This window comes from Neomonachus schauinslandi, chromosome X (genome assembly GCF_002201575.2).
Source record: "Neomonachus schauinslandi chromosome X, ASM220157v2, whole genome shotgun sequence".
Lineage (NCBI taxonomy): Eukaryota > Metazoa > Chordata > Mammalia > Carnivora > Phocidae > Neomonachus > Neomonachus schauinslandi.
In genome coordinates, this window is record NC_058419.1 from 85,006,833 (window position 1) to 85,011,435 (window position 4,603).

The window sequence follows — 4,603 nt, forward strand, 5'->3', positions numbered from 1 at the left end:
CCATCAAAAAATAAAATCTTGCCATTTGCAACAACATGGATGGAACTAGAGGGTATTATGCTAAGTGAAATAAGTCAGTCAGACAAAGACAAATATCATATGATTTCACTCATATGTAGAATTTAAGAAACAAAACAGAGAGGGGAGCCTGGGTGGCTTAGTCGGTTAAGCATCTGCCTTCGGTTCAGGTCCTGATCCCAGGGTCCTGGGATCGAGCTGCACATCGGGCTCCCTGCTGAGCAGGGAGTCTGCTTCTCCCCCTCTCTCTGCCTCTCTCCCAGCTTGTACTCTCTCTCTCAAATAAATAAATAAAATCTTTAAAAAAAAAAAAAGAAACAAAACAGGATCATAGGGGAAGGGAGGGGAAAATAAAGCAAGACGAAATCAGAGAGGGAGACAAACTACAAGAGACTCTTAACTCTAGAAAACAAACTGAGGGTTGCTGGATGGGAGGGGGTTGGGGGGATGAGGTAACTGGGTGATGGATGTTAAGGAGGGCATGAGATGTAATGAGCACTGGGTGTTATATAAGACTGATGGATCACTGAACTCTATCTCTGAAACTAATAATACACTACATGTTAATTTATTTTTTAAATTTATTTATTTTTTTAAAATATTTTATTTATTTACTTGACAGAGAGAGACACAGTGAGAGAGGGAACACAAGCAGGGGGAATGGGAGAGGGAGAAGCAGGCTTCCCGCAGAGCAGGGAGCCCGATGCGTGGCTCGATTCCAGGACCCTGGGATCATGACCTGAGCAGAAGGCAGATGCTTAATGACTGAGCCACCCAGGCCCCCCTAAATTTGTTTATTTTTTAAAGATTTATTTATTTATTTATAAGAGAGAGAGAGAGAGAGCATAAGAGGGGGGAGGGTCAGAGGGAGAAGCAGACTCCCCACTGAGCCGGGAGCCCGATGCGGGACTTGATCCTGGGACTCTGGGATCGTGACCTGAGCCGAACGAAGGCAGTCGCTTAACCAACTAAGCCACCCAGGCGCCCAGTACATGTTAATTTTAAAAAATTAGAAAAAATAAAGAACATAAAAAAAAATGTGTATCTTGGGGCGCCTGGGTGGCTCAGTTGGTTAAGCGACTGCCTTCGGCTCAGGTCATGATCCTGGAGTCCCGGGATCGAGTCCTGCATCGGGCTCCCTGCTCGGCAGGGAGTCTGCTTCTCCCTCTGACCCTCCTCCCTCTCATGCTCTCTCTATCTCATTCTCTCTGTCTCAAATAAATAAATAAAATCTTAAAAAAAAAATGTGTATCTTGTAGGGACATACTTTGAGATTACATAACTCTGCTACTGTTCCTTGAATTTCCACTTACTAATTTAGCATCCATTGGTGATTCTTACCTGAAACAATTACCACTATGATGGTGGCCAAATGATGATTTTCTTTTACATGTATAGCTTGGATTTTACAGTAAGGAAGAGTTTTCCCTTCCTCCCCATGTCTTTATTTATTCATTTGTTCATTTGTATTAGTATAGGGCTCATGGGTTCTTCTTTTAATTTAAAGGTTAAAGTCAGGGTCGCCTGGGTGGCTCAGTCATTAAGCGTCTGCCTTCGGCTCAGATCATGATCCCAAGGTCCTGGGATCGAGCCCCGCATCGGGTTCCCTGCTTGGCGGGGGGCCCGCTTCTCCCTCTCCCACTCCCCCTGCCTGTGTTCCCTCTTTCGCTGTGTCTCTCTCTGTCAAATAAATAAATAAAATCTTTGAAAAAAAAATAAAGGTTAAAGTCAGTTCCTATCTTTATTTATAAAAGTAGCTTAATTGAGATATAATTTACATACTATAAAACTCACCCATGTTAGTTGTACAATGCAATGGTAGTATATTTATAGACTTGTGTAAAGTTCACCACAATTTATTTATTTTTTATTTTTTTATCTTTTTTATTTTATTTTTTTATTTTTTATTTTTTTTTAAGATTTTATTTATTTATTTGACAGAGAGAGAGAGATAACGAGAGCAGGAACACAAGCAGGGAGAGTGGGAGAGGGAGAAGCAGGCTTCCCGCTGAGCAGGGAGCCCGATGCGGGACTCGATCCCAGGACCCTGAGATCATGACCTGAGCCGAAGGCAGACGCTTAACCGTCTGAGCCACCCAGGCGCCCCACCACAATTTATTTTTAGGACATTTCAATCACCCCAAAAAGAAACCTTGTGCCCACACAGAGCCTGATGTGGGGCTCGATCCCACAACCCAAAGATCATGACCTGAGCCAAAACCAAGAGTTGGATGCTCAACTGACTGTGCCACCCAGGTGCCCCAGAAGTTTTTAATTTTGACATAGCCAACTTACTTATTTGTTCTTTCATTGCCTGTGCTTTTGGTATCATATCCAAGAAATCATTACCAAACCCAATGTCATGAAGCTTTCCCCTATGTTTTCATCTAAGAAGCCCTTTATATTTAGATGTTTGATCTATTTTGAGTTGATTTTTGTACATGGTGTGAGGTATGATTCCAACTTCATTCTTTTGCATGTAGATATCCAATTTACCCAGCACCATCTGTTGAAAGGAACGCTCATTTATTTTAATGCTCAAACTGTTTTAGATTTGGCCAGTGGGAGTCTCCTCCGGTTGGTTCCTGTGTTCTTTTGACCTATCTCCATCATTTTTTTTGAGTACATCTTTCCTTTAGATCACATCAGGATGTTTCAGGCTCAGCCATTTCCCCCAAGAAGCCTTGTTTCCTTTTAATGGAGAATGGCATTTAGGAAACCAAGATCTGGGCACTAGAAGTGCTCATTGCTTCTAATAGCGTTGCTGATTCTAGGCCCTCTCTAAGGACAGAGGTAGGATATAAATATAGATGCATATATGTAGTGAATCCATATACACATGCATATATAAGTCCATATACACATCTATCTTTCTGCTTATATATTAAAATCTATGAGTTCCTACTGATATGTACAATACCAATCCAACACCAGAGTATTCGTCCTAGCCTTTTCCTTTTCTGTATTTTTAACTCCCTTCTCCAGCAGTGAGAATCCTGATTCTCTTTATCCACAAGAATTTACTTATCTCAATCCCAAGATACACATTCAATAGTTTCAGATTCACTAACTGATACTACTGTGGAAGACAAGTCTACCAACCAGGGGTCAATATTTGTCACAATCCTTTTTGTCTTTAGCCTTATGGATACTATATTCAAAGGTTACTTGGGTTAGTTCTTCCTGCTCTCCTTCAGTGAGGCTGTTTGAAATACAGTGAAGGTTAATTTGTTTCTGTTTGTATTCCTTTTTAGGATCCTCCCCATCCTAAATAAGTTAATTTTACTTATTTATTTATTTTAATTTTTAAAAAGAGTTATTTATTTATTTTGGGGAGGGAGGGGCAGAGGGAGAGAGAGTCTCAAGCGGACTCTGCACTGAGTGCGGACCCTGCCATGGGGTTCAATCTCATGACCCTGATATCACAACCTGAGCCGAAACCAAGAGTCAGACGCTTAACCAACTGTGCCACCCAGGTGCCCCTAATTTTATTTATTTTTTAAGTATGTAAAACATTAACGTGTTTTCAAAAGTCGTAACTATACCAACAAGTATATTCAGAGAAGTATCCCTCTCCATTCTATTCTTTCCAGCCGGCTACTTCCCAGCCCCTCTAGGCAACCAACTTTAATAGTTGCTGGTTTATCCTTCCTATGTTTCTTTTTGTAAAGATATGCAAATATACGTGTTTCCTTAAATCCTCTTGTTTCTTACATGAAGGGTTGCATACTGTAGATAGTTTTCTCTTTCAAAAAAAATGTTTATTTATGGGGCACCTGGGTGGCTCAGTTGTCATGATCCCAGGGTCCTGGGATTGAGCCCCACATGGGGCTCCCTGCTAGGCGGGAAGCCTGTTTCCCCCTCTGCCCCTGCTTGTGTTCCCTCTCTCTCTGTCAAATAAATAAACATAAAATCTTTTAAATAAAAAAATGTTATTTATTTATTTATTTTTTTAAGTAAGCTCTATGCCCAGTGTGGGGCTTTGAACTCATGACCCTGAGATCAAGAATCCCATGTTCTACCGACTGAGCCAGTCACATGCCCCACTTTTCTCTTTTTTTAATTGAAGTATAGTTGACATGCAATGTTATATTCCTTTCAGGTATACAACATACCTAACAATTCTATACATTATACAATGCTCACCATGATGAATGTAGATACCATGTATCACCATACAAAGCTATTATAGTATTATTGACTATGTTCCCTATGCTGCACTTTTCATCCCTGTGACTTCTTTATTTTATAACTGGAAGTCTGTACCTCTTAATCCCCTTCACCTATTTCACCCCCCCCACCCCCGTCCCCTCTGGCAACTGCCAGTTTGTTCTTCATATTTATGAGTTTATTTCTGTGTTTGTTTATTTTGTTTTTCAGATTCCACATATAAGTGAAATCATATGGTATTTGTCTTTTTCTGTGGGACTTATTTCACTTAGCATAATACCCTCTAGGTCCAGATATTTCTGTGCACTTTCCTTTTTTCACTTAACATATGTCCTGGAGGGGCACCTGGGTGGCTCAGATGGTTAAGCGTCTGCCTTTCGGCTCGGGTCATGATCCCAGGGTCCTGGGATCGAGT